The sequence below is a fragment of the Dasypus novemcinctus genome, chromosome 14 (assembly GCF_030445035.2).
Source record: "Dasypus novemcinctus isolate mDasNov1 chromosome 14, mDasNov1.1.hap2, whole genome shotgun sequence".
Taxonomy (NCBI): domain Eukaryota; kingdom Metazoa; phylum Chordata; class Mammalia; order Cingulata; family Dasypodidae; genus Dasypus; species Dasypus novemcinctus.
In genome coordinates, this window is record NC_080686.1 from 40,339,361 (window position 1) to 40,356,788 (window position 17,428).

A 17,428-nucleotide genomic window follows, 5' to 3' on the forward strand; every position below is an offset into this window, starting at 1 on the left:
GGTAAAAGACAGAATGCAGGTAAAGCCCATAGTCAGTAATATATTAAAAAAATTAGAATAGAGGATTTGTCTTAACTCTGGTTTTTTTTTCAACAGCTCATTTAAAAGTCTATATTTTATTCCCACTGAAAGTGATTTGGTTAAAATGTGGATGCAAAAGGCACTAAGGCACATTAAGAAGAATATGGTATTAAATGTCAGAAATAGAAGAATCTTGAATGGATAATTTTCACAGAATCTATCTATATTAACCCAAACATGTGTTTGAAAAATGTGCCTTGTGTGGGTGGGGGTGCTGGCAGTCACTGTGACCTTAGTGAATGCTGTATTGGACTAAGCCCCAAATAATTATAAATGGGGAAAACTTTCATGTGTGTGCTTTTTTAAAAAAATTTCCAACTACATGGCAATAATAAAATTTTGCTTATATAAATAGTTCTAACTGATTAAAAGCCCCATATGTCCTCTATCAGATTTTTTATTTTACAGTTTTAACTCCCAGGTTTCAATAAAAAGGACATATTTCTAAAATTTTCATTATATCTGGTCAATTTTCTTTCAGGGTCTTAATTTCCCAAATAGGAAAAACTATTCCAATTCTTTCTCTGACTTAAGTAAGTCTTTCTCAGATGACTACTCAAGGTTCTCCCCTTCAGCTTCTACCCTTCAAGATGGTGTCCGCCTACTGGGAAAACATGCCTGCCCTCCAGGTGCAGGTGAACTGGGGTGGTAGTCATACTTTACTGCTGAAACTTACTACAGGCTTATTCTGGCCAAGTGGATCCGCATCGTATTCTCAGCCCTTAATTTCTCCAGCTCTTGGGTTTTTGCTTCTTTACTGTGATCTTCCCCATGATATGCTCCATCAGCTCTTCATGGTATTTGCCATTTCAGAAAGCAACACTGTGGATTTCCCTCAAAGTAGGCCTGTAAAACGTGAGCCACTGACTCAGGCCTTCTACCCAGCAACTCTCATTTCTGCTCCTCAATTAAGACCCCATGCTAGACAAAGGGAGCTTCCTCAGTTACCTGTGTTGCATCTAGGATTCCCACTCTCGAATAATTCTAACCCCTTACCTACTAGTTCAAACTATTGCTGAGAGGTGTCTTCCAACCGCTTGACCTTCTTACCCTTTCCTCTGTCCCTTCCTCTTTCCAACTTGCTTCAACCTTTACTCCAGAGTTCATCCTATTAACTTTGCATTTATATGTAAACCATCACTTCTCTTGGGCAGTATGTATAAAATGCTTTCATTGCTATTATCTTGACATTAACTTTTAAAAAGCTAATTAGAAACTCAAAGCCAATAAATGATATTTTGCTCTCTTCTCTGGTGTAGAAAACCTCAGTCTCACAATCCAGACTTAATGGCTATCATGAACACCAAATTAAATTACCAAGCAAAGAAAGAAATTCCAGTGGTATTTCTAAATATTGTCTCAGTGAGGATTTTTCTATTTTATTTTTCATATCTTGAACAATCTATTCAAACGTTCTCAAACTGTTACTTACTTTTGTTTAACAATATAATTTTGACTAAGGCAAATAATTTGCTTTAAAATATGATGTGTAAATAGAATCATAAGCATGAAACTCATTTAGTATTTTTTTTGCTATAAACATTAACCTAAATTCTGTATTTACCAATACATTTTGCATGTATGTGTGTGAAAGAAAGATAAAACATCTTTGAATAATATTAACTCTTTACAGATATAAAACTATTGACTTCATTCAAAACCAAAATCTAATTAGGTGAGAGAACTAATTTCTCTTTTCATGCCAAGTCATTGTCAAATTGCAGTGCAAACATTATTTTGAAATACGACTTTTATTATATTATGGTAACAGTGTGAATCAATGTTGATTAAAGATCCCAAATTTAGTGAAGTTACATAACAATGTATAGATTTTGTTGTCAAAGAGATGTAAAGAATTTCTGTCTTGTAGATAAGAAAACTCTGAATATTATGGTTTATTGCCTTGTAGAAAATTAACCAGTTTTTAGTCTATTAGTAAATCTATTGGTAAACCAAGTTTAATGTTTTCCTGGATTCTTTATTAGTTAATTAGAATAAAATCTTAGACAGATGTTCAATTTTTATTTGTATGAGAATGATGTTTCCAATTCTGAAATAAAACCTAAAGAATATATATTTATACATATACATTTAAATTAATAATTATAACATTTATCACATTTAAAAAGATCATCACATTTATTCTCAAAGATAAAAACAAAATAATCTAAGAAAATTCAAGAACTTATACCTAACATAGCTCCCTAGCCAAAAAAGAAATAATGTTAAAATGAATCATGTTAATTATAACATTTATCACATTTAAAAAGAATTATCACATTTATTCTCAAAGATAAAAACAAAATAATCGAAAAAAATTTAAGAGCTTATACCTAACATAGCTCCCTAGCCAAAAAAGAAATAATGTTAAAATGAATCATGTGTCTTGAGATAAATTGTTACTTTTTCAGATGGTTCATAAAGACACCTCTAAAGGCAAAATGCAAACATTTTTTTCTTTATTTATGTAAGTAAAAAACATGACTGTCTATGAAATAAATAATGAGGTGCTCTGAGTCCTGTTTTCAACATGATCCTCAAATTAAATAAGCTTAGCTATGTTAGTATATAACAAATGGAAATGGTTTGACATTGTTGATACTGAGTTTGAAATATAATTTCTCTAAGAGAGGAAAGTTGTTCTGATTCCACAACTGAAGAAAATGCATATTAAAAAGTGAGTGTATTTAATAACTTCTAATTCTTCCATTCAGGTACATTTTTAAAAAAATGAGTTTTGTAGCCACCAACTCATGAATTAACAATATTAGCATAATCATTTCTTGAGAATTTTATTTTCATGTTCAATTATAAAGTTTGGTTGAGACCCTTCAATGTCTTGAATTTTGAAGAGTCACTTTAAAGTTAATTAATTTTATTTGTTTTCTGGGGCACTAGGCTGTCCTTAATAAGTATATATTCTCCTTTATATTTCTTACAAGAGATCATTGGTTAATATCAAGTTTCCAGATATGGAATATATTTCCATTCAGAATATGGCCAAATCTTTTTGTAAACCATTCACAAAGTAATTTCTTTATTGCAAAAATATGTTTTCTATGCTTGCCACATCACTAGTCTCCTTTATTGTTTCTTCCTAGTTTCCTGAGCTTTCTAACTCTGTAGTGTCTAGGACTTAGTTCTTGGATATATTATCTGCCCTGTGCATGCTCGTTCTGAGAGGGATCTAATCCTAGTTTGGCTTTACCATTTTGTTCTTGACCTCTTCCACAAACTCTAGACCCATATTATAGCTATTTAATGATTCTAATTAATGTATATTATTTTTTTCAGATATAATATGCCCAAAATTGATTCCCATTTTCCCCATCCTAAACTGCTCTGCATTTCTATAAATGGCAACTCCATTATTCTGGTTGCTCTGGTCAATAAACCTAAAGTCATGCATGACCCCACTCCTTCCCTCACACTACATACTAACTCTATCAGCGAATCCTGTCGAGTCTAACTTCAAAATATACCCAAAATCTAACCTCTCTTTATTATCTATTTTGTAATACTCAAGTCCAGTTCATTATAACTTCTTGTATGGGATAGTTTAATAACCTCCTAACTACTCTTTCTTGCTTTTAATTCTGTCTCCCAATTACCTATTCTTTACAGAGAAACCAGCATCATCTTCTTCAATAACCATGTTCATTCTTTACTTGAAAATCTGCCATCATTACAATGGCCTATAAGACTTGAGCCCTTGAATTTCATTACTTCTCCAACCTTTACTATTTCATCTCTCTTTCTTTCTGCTCCAGCAATGCTGCCTCCCTTGCTGTATGTGCCTGCCACAAGACAAACCAACAGCTTATAGGCTAACTCCATTATCACTTCAGTCCATAATTCCACATGACCTACTCTGTGAGAAATTACAGGCCCAAATTATTTTAAATTGCAAATCGAGTCCTACATTTCTATCCCCTTTCTCTACTTAATTTTCTTTCTTGGCACTATTAGTCTTATAACTAAATAGATGGATGTGTAGATAGATTAGAAAGATGGATGGAGATAGATGATAGAAATATTTCTCTTATTTGTCTTTTTCTCCCTTCCAGAATTGAAGGTCCTTGAGGCCAGGAATTTTTCCTTTATATTTCCACTAGTACACCCCCAATTTCTGGAGCAATGTCTTGAATAAAGTATACATTCAATAAATATTTGTTGTATGAAATAATAAATAAATGGGATTTTTGCAAATGGCAGGAAAATTTACAGCTTTGCCTGCATTTCCTTTTCAATATACTTTCCTAACATTCTTGTCAAAGGAAATTTCACCTCTGTTTCTAGTGCTTTTATTCTTTTCTTGAGCAGTTTGCAGGAATTTTACATGTAATTCTGCTGTTCATATGTTCTTTTAACTTGAGCTATTTAGATATTTTTAAAGGAATCAAAAAATGATTTTGGCCTTTAAATCTAAATTCAATGAATGTTTGGTCATTCTTATTCATTAACTATAACTAATGGTAGGTTTAGTTTGATCCACAATGGCTAAATGGGTCAAACAGAACTGAATTTAAGCATGGTAAAAAGAAGTTGTGCTTCACAGTTCATAGACCATTCACTGAAAACTTGAATTTACACTGGAACAGCTTAAAAGAGGCAGGACAAACTGGCTGAACTAAGTGGGAGATTTCTGGTTCATTGAGAGCTGGTCCTGTGTAGAAGCAAACAAAGAACTGTTACTTCCTCATTTTGTTTTTTACTATCATCATATTATATTCCACCAAAGTCAAACACAAAATCTGTGCCACAAAATTCCAGATTTCCCCTACCATTTCCTTACCATTGAATTGAATTCAGTCTTTAGAAACTGCCTCTAGAGAAGTGAAGAATCATGATATTTGCGATTTTGTTAAATATTTGTTAGCCTTCTGTAGTCTTGACAACCCTGTTCTTCAGGAATTCTTGTGAGTCTGAAGATTGTCAACATTACAAATGGAAGGAAGGTAACAAAGATTCAAATCTCCTGCTTGGTCTTCCCAGTAAGCTTTCTTGTTTTTTCTTTCCTTGGGGAAAAATTGTTTTAAAAGGGTGGAAATCATACTGAAGGGTGAATTTTTAAAAAATGATGCTAATTTATTCATTTGGATGTGGTTATTTCTTTTAAAATTTTGGTATTTTCAACATGATTTTTTTAAGTTGCTTTTCTCTGGTTTGCCCAGCACTTTTTGGGTACCTATAGACACATTGTAGTATCTTCCAATCACAGTTCAAATTTGGGAAAACTCAATATCTCTGAATATCATATCCTTAAGTTGATACAATAGTGAGGACCAATAAAGAAAAATAAAATGAGTGCTTTGTACTCTGTAAATGGCTGCTGATCATGACTGTCTACTCCGAAAAGCTTGTGTGTGTGAAGCTGAGAATAAAAATTAACGTCTTACATAATATGACATCAGCGATAATAAAGGCACTCTTTGAATATCTTGTCTAACTGAAACTATTCAACATAATTTTTTTACTATTCATTAGCATGATTGATTCTTGAAATATTGAAGAGTTGCAATATTTCAAAGACCCAAAGCAATGAGAAGTTCTTCTCTGTAGAAACACAAGCAAGAATATTCTACAATGAGGATGAGTTTAAAAAGCCAGCCCCAGTTGACATGAAATATAAACAATTCATCAGGGAAGCATTCTGACTGTTTCTCAGTGTAAAAAACTAGCATGCTTACTTAGAAATATTTTAACTAAGCCTAAGTATCAACTGGAATACTAGCACATCATTTAATGATAGAATTTACACTGATGTGAAATATTTCTGAACAAGTAATACTAACATGAATTCAATGCAGGTGTTTTTAATACAAGTCATTTTGAAGGAAATATTCCCAAACCACAATATTCTTGACCACCCAAGATGACTCCATCACTAGTTAATTAGTTATACCTGACCCCTCACCATACTGCATACCAAGTTTCCCATGATGTTATTTTTAAATGGGCAACCAGAGAATAAAATGGAGACTAAATAAATGGAAAGAAGACAAGCAACAATTAGTCTAGCAAGGCGGAAATATATTTTCCCTTTGCTCAGTGTTGGGCCATATCCTAGAAGTGTGTTAAGCCTGGTAAAATTGAAATATGCCCTAAGAGACCATAGAACTCATGATGAGAGGCAGTGGAGCTACCTATGTGTGAAGTTTTGAGGAATTTTTAAAATTTTATAGTTTCCCATAGAAAAAAATAAAGTTCTTATTAAAGTCCAAATGGTTAGAGGGAAGGCAAGGGAGGGCTTCTCTTTTGTTCCCAAGATGTTTGTGCTGAGTGCAATGTTATTAAAGAAGTCCTCTGGGTCCATGCTAATCCCTTTGGAATAAAACCTCCTGAACTGACAGAGGAGAGAAATTTGTCATTTTTGATACTTTCAGGTGATAGAAGAGAGAAGGCTCAAAGAGCTAAAGCCCCAGGGAGAAGCAGCCCATTTGCCTAAAAGCTTGAAGATAACCTTGGGAAGTGAGCCAGAAGGCCCTGGGCATAAAGCCCGATGCAAGCCACTAGCTGGGACCAGAAAGAGGCTGGACCCACAAAGACTCAAGAAGGAAGTCCAAAGAGGAAGGCTGAAACTCAGCAAAGATCGCCTGTCACAAGGGGCAGGTGACTTTTGTGAGAAAGTACCTCTTATGGTACCTTGAGCTGGACTTTCCATGGCCTGTAGCCTGTAAGCTTTTACCCCAAATAAATACTCTTTATAAAAGTATTTATAAAATACTTTATGAAAGTATTTTCTGGTAGTGCATTCGCACCCCTTAGCAGACTGATATGGGTGTGGATGGAGGCATTTCAGTGGCTAAGAGGTGCTCTTCTCAACACAAGGGGCTGGAACAATTGCACATCCATAGATTTTTAAATGAACTTAAAACCTTACCTCATAGCATATGCAAAAATCAATTTATAATGCATTATAAACTTAATGTAAGAGCTAACAATATAAAACAACTAGAAGAAACATAGGAGCAAATCTTTGTGACCTTGGGTTAGACAACTATTTTTTAGCTATGACACCGATAGCACTATCTATACACGAAAACATCAGTGAAGTGGACTTCATTAAATTATGAAAGTGGCTCTCGAAAAGACAGCATTAAGAAAATCAAAAGCCAAGTATGGACTGGGAGAAAATATTTGCAAATAACATAATTGATAAAAGATTTCCATTCAGAATATGTAAAGAATTCTTACAATTCAATAATAAAAAGATAAACAGTGCAAATTAAAATATTTTTAATAGATATTTCACGATGAAGACATACAAATGACTAACAAGCATATCTCATTCACCCTTCAATTCATGCTCCAGCAACTGAACTCTGGCCAGCGGTCTGACTTGCCCAAAGTTCCCACCCTCTATGCTGTAGAGGCCAATGTGATGTGGCCTATGGGTGGGAGGCTCTTTGTCTCTTCGGAAATAACCTTAACCTAAGCTGTCTGTCCTGACTTGTGGGTATGGGATGGTGAGAGGCTGCAGCCCTGCCCTTGGTAACCATGGCAACGACTCCAGTCCCAGGAAACATTTTATCAATGCAAACTCTATAAACTTTAAATATTCGGGGAAAATGCAAACCAAATGTGCTAAAAGCTTATCTAGGATGTATGAAGTCCATGCTAAAAGCTTACCTAGGATGTGGAAGATATATATGCTTATTCAAACCTATTGAGCACTGAAACAAAGAACGATTTAGCCTTTCCTCTGTATAAAAGCAACTCAAAATTCTTGTTCGAGGCTTGGGTTTGAAACAGAAAGCTCTCGAGTCCGGTGAACCATCAATAAACCTTTTTTCCTTCTCAAAATCATTCCCGAGTCCTGGTCTTTCTATACGCAAATAATTGAACCTCTCTCAAAATCAACAACAAATGGTCAAAGGCCACAGTTGCCATGGTCTGCATATAAAGGAGACAAAGCATGCTTGCAGAGGAAAGTTGAAGAGGCTAGAGCTGCTAAGTAATCCGGAGTTGATCAGCTAAGCAGGAAGCAACTCCAAAGATCCCCCTCCAGGTGCATCCATGGCTTTGTTCCTGTTCTAGAGCAACCTGCACTGCTCCCACTGGGCGCACCCATCCCCAGTGCATCCCTTATGTGTAATGCAAAGCCAAGAAGGTTCGGTGTTGGAGATTTGAACCCTAAGGGATCGGGAATGAAAGAAAGAGAAAAAGGAGAGTGAAAGAAAGAGAAAGAAAGAAAGAGAAAGAAAGAAAGAAAGAAAGAAAGAAAGAAAGAAAGAAAGAAAGAAAGAAAGAAAGAAAGAAAGAAAGAAAGAAAGAAAGAAAGAAAGAAAGAAAGAAAGAAAGAAAGAAAGAAAGAAAGAAAGAAAGGAAGGAAGGAAGGAAGAAAATGAAAGAAAGAATGAGAGAGCTGGGATCAGGGGGTGTGCGAGTAGAGACTCCTCAGACAACTTTATTGTTTACAAGGGGCTCCTTAAATAACCCAGTCTACATGAGAACAAGCAGCAACTTATTAGGTGTAAGGTCTGAACCAAGCAAAAGTGGTTACAATCTAACACTGTATAGCCGGAAGGCCATGCCTGGCTCCAGCTGGAAGACCTGCCAATCCATTCCTTCCCTGCCAGACCCATCCTCATACCCCTAAGTTGCCCAATGACTACTACCTGAACCTTGCGGATTGGAGTACTCCCCACATATTAGCTGTGGCACTGGACAGCAGTGTATACCTGTGGAGTGTTAGCCCTGGTGATATCCTGCAGCTGCTGCAAATGGAGCAAAGAGAGCAACTACCTGGCTGTGGGCACCAGCAGTGCTGAGGTGCAGCTGTGGGATGTACAAGAAGAGAAATGGCTTCAAGAATGAATATTATCCAAGGGCTTTCACCCTATTCTGGACAGATTTAGTGCATTTGCAGTTATACACATGACAGTTGAGTATTTTTAGGCAGAAATATATTTATGTCTGTTATTGTTTTTATTTAGAGACAAAGTATGGATTAAGGTGATGTGTATGGCTCCCAAGTTGACAAGGGGTGCACTGTGAAGGTTAGGCTGATGTGTCATCTCAGCCAGGCAATGATGCAAGTTGTTTGGTCAAGCAAGCACTGGGATAACTGTAATACAAGGACATTTTGTGGACTTTAATCATCAGTGAGTTGATTGCACTGATGGCTGTTTACATCTACAATCAACTGAAGAGATTGCCATCAGCAATGAGTGATAGTTCATACAATCAGTTGAAAGCCTTAAAATAAGTAATTTCAGCATTCAGAGAGAGAATCCCCATCTAGACGGTGTCTCCTGGGAACTCATCAAGGAACTTCATCTAAGTACTTGGCTTACAACCTGCCCCACATCGAAATTTGGACTTGTACATCTCCAGGATTGCATGACACAATTTTATAAGATCTCATACTATTTTCAGATATCTACGGTTGGTTCTGTTTCCCTAGAGAAATTTGACTAATATAGACCCCCTTTCTACAGATGAGAGGACTAAAAGACCTCGTATGGGGAAGCCGGCACTCAGCTCAACCACTGAGCTGCATCAGCAACCCTGAGTTGGTTTTTTCATTTGTTGCTTTAATAGATGTCTTCAACAATGTATAACTATACTGCCTCATCATGGGGCGTAATTTAATTCTGATCAAAAATCAAAGTGAAAAAAAAATATTTCCTAGCTATCTTTCAGGGCCCTATTTTGTCCAATAAGTGACCCACACTTTTTACTGAGACCTAGGAACAGATTTTCACTCACCCTAGTTCATCAAAAGACTATTTTGTCCAGTCGCTCATGCTCCAGTCACATCCACCACCATGATGTCTGGGTAGCAGAACACCATGTGGCCACATTGACTGGCCACAGTCAAGAAGTATATGGGCTACACTGGACTCCAGATGGATAACATTTGGCTAGAGGTAGCAACTATAATTTGGTTAATATGTGACCTAGTGCTGCTGGAGAAGATGGGTGGACTCCCCTGAAGCTCTTCACTCAGCACCAAGGTGCTGACAAAGCTTAGCTTGGTGTCCCTAGCAGTCCAATGTCTTGGCAACAGGAGGGAGCATGGGTGATCAACACATCTGTATCTGGAACATCTGCTCCGGGCCTGTCTGAATGCTGTGGATCACCATTCCCAGGTGTGCTCCAACCTCTGATCTCCCCATTACAAGAAGCATATCTCAGGCCATGGCTTTTCCCAAAATCAGCTGCTTATTTGGAAGTACCCAACCATGGCCAAGATGGCCACATGGTCCATGTCCTAAGTCTGGTCATGAGCCCAGATGGGGCCACTGTGGTAGCAGCAGCAGCAGATAAGACCCTGCATCTATGGTGCTGCTTTGATTTGGATCCTGCAGGAGCAAGAGAAGGCTCATGCAGCCAGAAGCAGCCTCATCCACCAAGGTCTCCATTGAAGAACCAACTCATCCGCAGGTTTTCTTGTGTTTTTTCAGCTTTTCTAATTAAGACATAGCCCCTTTCTTCTTGCATGAAAATAAAAACACAATAAAATACCAATATGCACAACATGAATAATTAATATAAAAAATACGGACATTACCAGGAGGTGAGAATGTGGAAAAACTGAGACTCTCATACATTGCTACTGGGAATGTAAAATGGTAGAGGCACTTTGGAAAAGCTGGGAAGTTTCTTAAAAGATTAAACATAGACTTACAGTATAACTCAGGAATGTATGCAAGAGAAATAAAGACATATGTCCACACAAAGACTTGAACATGAGTATTCTTAGCAGTGTTATTCATAACAGCCCAAACTGGAAACAATCCAAATGTCCTTCGATTGGCAAATGTGTAATCAAAATGGAACAGAACCATGCAATGGAATAATACTCAGCGATAAAATGGAATGAACCACACATACATGCTACAATGTGAATGGGTCTCGGAATCATTAAACTAACTGGAATAAGCCAGATACAAAGGAGTACATAAAGTATGACACTATTTATAAAAGGTTGCCAGAAAAGAAAACCTTAGAGACAGAGAGCAGATCAGTGGTTGCCTGAGGCTGGAGATGGGAGAAAAGGATGTGGGAATTGATTGCAAATGGGCCAATGGAACTTTATGAAGTGATGAAAATGTTCTAAAACTGGATTCTGGTGACAGTTGTACATCTTCTTAAGTTTACCTAAGTCACTGAATTATTTATGTATGATGGGTCAGTTTTACATTATGCAAATTAAACCTCAATAAAGCTACTTTAAAAAAGAACTAAAAACAAAAACAAAAAACCCTCCTGTATTGGTTCCTCTCAGAAACTAGCTTGTTTTTTCAAACATGGTACAATATGAATTCTGGCATTTCCTGTTTTCTAGGGACACTTATTATTGAGTTTGTATGACAATTAGAATCATAAAGTGGATAATTGGAAAACAACTCTGTTTTAATACCCTGGCATTTGGCTTTTACATTTTCTTTGACAAAGTTTGACTAATTATAATAAAACAAGCAGCAAAGCATGTAGAATCATAAGTAAAATAAAGCTTAAGTTATTGTAAACTAATATCACCGTTTAAAAAAATATATTTCTAAATTCTAATTTTATGCCATTAAGGTCACATACAATGTTACCTGGGACTTTAAAAATTGATTTGTATCTCTCTATACATCTTTTTATACATCTGTATATTTGTATATTCATTTATCTGCGTCGTCACTCTCCACTTAGAGTTTATAATCTAGATGGACCAGTAGGAGAGAGACAGAGATTGAGAGATTGAAAGAGAAAGAGGAAGTATGTGAATGTATGTATGAGTGATATTTATATATGTATAATGTTTACTAAAAAATAAATTTAGGTCTTCAAACAGTGTAATCATTACATATATTTCATTACATATGTTCTCTTGTTTCAGTTATTGTGTTCTTTATAAATACTTTTGTATAAAAATTTATAAAATGCCATCTCTATAAATATTCCCCACTTATTCCTGAAATAAAGGCACTTTTCCTATCCCAGTGTTTTAGTATAGGAATCAGATTCAGAATAAGATTGGTTACCAAATAACCTGCAAAGCTGTAGCCTGAGCTTTTCCATGGTTTACTTGCTTGTTATCTACCAGACTGATGAAGCAAATACTGATTACAGAGGGCAGATGTGGCTCAAGTGCCCCACCTCCCACCTCCCACTTGGGAGGTCCTGCACTTGGTTTCCTCAGGTGCCTCCTGAAAAAAAAAAAAAAAGCAAAGCAAAACAAACAAATGAACAAACAAAAAGCCAACTCAAGGAAGCCAGTGTTGCTCATGGTTGAGTGCTGGCTTCCCACATAAGAGGTCCCAGGTTCAATCCCCAGCCCTTGGTATCTCAAAAAAAAAAAAAAAAAAGAAAGAAAGAAAGAAAGAAAAACAAAGGAAAAACTGATAAAACATAAAACAATTGGAGCATTGTACATGTTTATGTATTGGCCTCATAAATAATTCTTGTGTTGAGCATAAAACAGGCACTCAATATTTATCAAATTTCATTGAGATTAAATCAGTTTCTGTATTACATACTAAATTGAAAAGAAATAACATCTGAATCATTGTCATATATATTTTTTTAAATTCCATATAAAATAAATTAAAAATTTTAGATCTTAACAAATTGATTTTATTTTATTTGCTTTTTATTTTAGTCTTTTCATGAGATCTGTTTGTAGATTTGTAGAATTATGAAGAAGTTTGAAATGGAAATATATAAAGGATAAAGTTCTGAGGACCATGCATTTTTCAGATGGTAAAACTTAGGCACTCTGACATAGTAAATTGGATAAAGAGATGGATCTCTAACACAGGTCATTACATTTCTTGTTCTGTTTGTACAACTCATCATTGTTCTGACGGATTTTCATGTCCAGAAGGTGGACCATCTCGGGTTGGCTGTATTTAATTGGTTAGCATTCATGAATATAATTTCAATGTAAGATCTGAAACTGAAATGGGTATTAGTTATGAATTAAAGAAGAATGAGATATTTTAATAAAAATAGATCTGAATTGTTTTCAAAGGTATTTTGTTCGGTCTTGTTTTTGTATCTGATTATCACTCAACAATTCAAGGTTTCCAAACAAGAAAAAAAAAAACCCACCTTTACTTTGAAATGATTCTGTGTAAAAAGCATGGATCTATCAACTGAATTGTCATTTTTAAATTAATTCTTTAAGCAACTTCTGTGCCTAACAGAAATGCAAATTTTATGATGCATGAAGACCTATAATTAACCAGTTTAAGGTTCTTACTTCTTAGGACAGAATCTACAGATCAGTAGGGCGACATTTCTTATAATAGTTTGTCTTGGAAAATGAAAGTGCTTTTAAGTGTTAAAAACAAATAATTGTAACAATGTTTTAAAAGTGTATAAACATTTGCCCTCTATCCATGTTGCTTTAACAAAGATTCATAATTTTTAAAAAAGATCACTCACTTTATTTTACCAGACATTAACCAGGGAGGAACTAACAAAGCTGACAGCTGAGGAAAACTTGTTTATCATTTTAAAATTCAATACAAAATAATTCACAATTTTAGCAGGAGGAAAATAAATATGCAACTTCCATAACATTTAAGAAATATTTTAATATTAGTAATGATTTCTGAATTTTAAAAAATATGTTAGTAATTCTAAAAAGAAATTACAGTGTTAATATAATGTTCTATCCCCTAGAAATGTTTTGAGGAAGAATCAAGTCATTTAACAACTAATTTATGACTTATACAACAAAGTGTTCTTTGTATATTGCTATTGCTATGAATTTCAAGATTCATATAGTGAGTGTCATCAAGATGCTATCATTTTTCCTTCACTTTTAAATACTATATTCTTTTTTTTTATGATTCTTTTATTTTATTTTTTTGTTTGTTTTTCAATTTTATCAATTTATTTATTTTTTATTGACTCTGTAATAACATTACATTAAAAATATATATGTGAGGTCCCATTCAACCCCACCCCCCCACCCCCCTCTCCCCCCCCCAACAACATTCGTTCCTATCATCATGACACATCCATTGGATTTGGTAAGTACATCTTTGGGCACCTCTGCACCTCATAGTCAATGGTCCACATCATGGCCCATACTCTCCTCCATTCCATCCAGTGGGCCCTGTGAGGATTTACAATGTCCGGTGATTGCCTCTGAAGCACCATCCAGGGCAGCTCCATGTCCCAAAGACGCCTGCACCTCTCATCTCTTCCTGCCTATCCCCATACCCATCGTCCACTATGTCCACTTTTCCCAATCCAATGCCACCTCTTCTATGTGGACATTGGATTGGTTGTGTCCATTGCACCTCTATGTCAAGAGGAGGCTCAGATTCCACATGGATGCTGGATGCAATCCTCCCATTTTCAGTTGTAATCACTCTAGGCTCCATGGTGTGGTGGTTGTCCTTCTTCAACTCCATCTTAGCTGAGTGTGGTAAGTCCAATAAATCAGATTGTAGGTGCTGGATTCTGTTGAGGCTCAGGACCTGGCTATCACATTGTCAGTCCAGAGATTCAAATCCCCTAAATATATCTTAAACCCCAACATTAACTGCACCTCCAGCACATTAGCATGAAAGTCTTATGAAGGGAGATCCCAGGATCAGAAGAATATATTGCATTTCTAATCTTAATATTTTATATAAAAGAAACCACTTAAATCCCTCCCAGAGCACTTAACTAATAAGAAAGAGTATCCTACATCAACCCTCCAATTGCAGTTTTGTACAATTTATGTACAGATGTTGTGGGATAAACCTTTTTAAAAAATATTTAAGGAAATATGCCAGAATTCTAAAAAATCTAGACACAGCACAGTTATTTATTGTACAGGGCTACAGTATTTCTTTTTCTAAAAATAGATGATAGTACCATACCCTGATAGTGACTGATCATGAAAAGAAACCCCAAGAGCATAGAGACACTATGCATAAAAAGATCCAGGAGGAAGTCATTATGTTGTTAAGGGACTATGAAATTTAAGTCAGAGAGTTGTGAAATGTTCTCATTATAGTTCATCTCAGTAATTATCTGACATCTACAGATCAAGTCACTTCTTAAGCAAAAGAATGAATCATTACTGATATTGATAAGTCCAGTAACCCAGGTATAAATTTAGAATAAATTCCAACAACTTTTTTTGCGAAAGTTTCAAACTAAATAACAAACGTCTTTTTTATATTAATGTTTTAATATTTTTAAAAAACCATAACTGAGGACAGAATTGATATTGTATAAGCTGCATATTGAGACCTAAAAATTTTTGAGGTTACTAATATTTATGATTCCATTTATATTGCTTAACTATTATCACTAGGACATAGAAGTACTTCTACTAAAATAATACAGAAACAATATAGGAGAGCAGAATGATTGAGTGATATTTAAAGGCCTTGATCTATAGGCAATGTACTTTTAGTCAGAGACATTAAAGACAAGGAAGAAAAACTGTAGATGCAATACACAGTTAGGGAAATAAATTACTAGGCATTAAACTAAAAAAAAGAAAGTTGCAGCCAGCAGTGTTGTTTCAGGGAATTGATCCGGCTAAGGCAAGTACGCTTAGTGACTATGAACTCATTGATGTCGGTAGCGCTAGAGGTATCAGAGAAGAGCGAGGAACTCCTAGAGAACTGAGTGATATTGTCTCAATTTGGGGGGATTATGTGGTGATTTTAATGTGACTTCAGGGAATGTGTGACAGTATATGCTGCTGAAGGAAGAAGGAATAGGAGGAGAAGAAGGGAGAGAGAGAGGAAGGAAGAAAAAGAAATGGCATGACCCTGCTGAGTAAGGGAAAGTACTTGAGATTCCATTATGCTCATAGGATTCAAATTCAGCTATACTACTGGTTTCATTCTCATTAAGGGAAATGTGTCACATTTTAAATTTCCTTTTCATGTACAGAGTAATAAAGTGCTTATGTTCTTGAAGTCCTAATATTGGTGGATTTTTCTCATTGCTTATTGTTTTTCAGATGACTGAATGAATTAAGTGCTCCAAAATATGAATCTTCATCACCAGATATTATACACCACTTGTCAATTTGGGAAGCACCTGATGCACTATATTTTGTGAAATTCCTCAAATTATAACTTTGTAGATTAAATCCTGTTTGTTTAGAGGGAGATTGTACTGAATAAAATACAAAACACATTTAATTTGTTCTACAAAACAGAGAGAAGTGCCTTTTTTTGTTGTTTGCACAGTGGATGGCATCCTTTAACATAGTAATGCATAATTGTTACATAACCTTGAGAATTTTCAACAGGACACTTTACTTAATATGACATACAGTCAGACTCTAGGGAATAAAGAGACAGGCCAGAAACACTTTTGGAAGTAAATAGGATTTGATTTTTGTTTTCCACAAACTGATGCCAATACAGTATCCAAAAGGGCTTTCAGCAATTTTTTGTGACAAAAAAGTTTTCTATACAAATTTTCCAAAGAAGCTGTTAAGGCCTATCGAGTAAACAACATATAATTAGACAAGAAACCTCTTGTGAATCATTATATTTCCTGAAGGCTTTTATTTATTATACTATAAAACATACTACATTACCTATTTTTATGTCCTCCTTCATATTGCTTTTTCCATTTTAGAATTTTTATGAGAATCTGGATTGCTGCAAACCAACACCAAACATCATGATAAATTTAAAAGCCACACTTAATTAACTCTAAAGAGATAATTGGTTGAATATTTTCACAAATATAGATGCTTATTGACTTTTAGCTAACACTCTGCAAAAACATAATTTTGTTATTTTTATCAAGAACATATCATACTGGTGGAAACACACTGAATTAGAAAAACTAAAAATTTTTTTAAAGGGTCAGTAAACAATTTGGGGACATGGCTTGTGTTCTCTGAATTTATTGGAAAAACTGACTTTTGTGGGAATGCAAGGGGTTATGGTCAGACACTAACAAAAATCAAAAAAAGCTAAACTTTTCAGTCAGTTTAAAAATTACACATTTCACAGGAGTGATAATAAGAATTTAAAGCTTGAATAGACAATTTGGCTTTCAGATTACACTTCTATACCTCTAGTCAGAAGAGGAGAGAGTTTAAGTGTGGTGATATGACCTATTTTCGTTCTCCTAAATAAGTATGTTAGCTACAGATATGTATGTTAAATTTTTATTATGTATATCTTATATTTGTACACTTTTGCTTCTGAGCTTCCATCTACTTATAACAAATCCAGTTATATAGCCACAATGTCTCCTTAATCCAGAAACTGAGTAGGTACACAATATATAATGTAATTTTCTGCCTTTTTTAAGCTTTTATTTTAATTTAACGCATGTTTAACTGTATTTCAAAGTGTTATTAATCTTAACAAAGAGAAGTGTAATGGGATATTGTTGAAAAATAGATTCTTTGGAGTCAGCA

The 17,428-nt window shown here is 35.1% G+C and overlaps 1 pseudogene; it reads left to right on the forward strand.

The window, feature by feature from the left end:
* Nucleotides 1–8,440: 8,440 nt before the first annotated feature.
* LOC101426863 (cell division cycle protein 20 homolog pseudogene) lies at nt 8,441–10,454 on the forward strand (annotated as a pseudogene).
* The last annotated feature ends 6,974 nt before the right edge of the window (nt 10,455–17,428 follow it).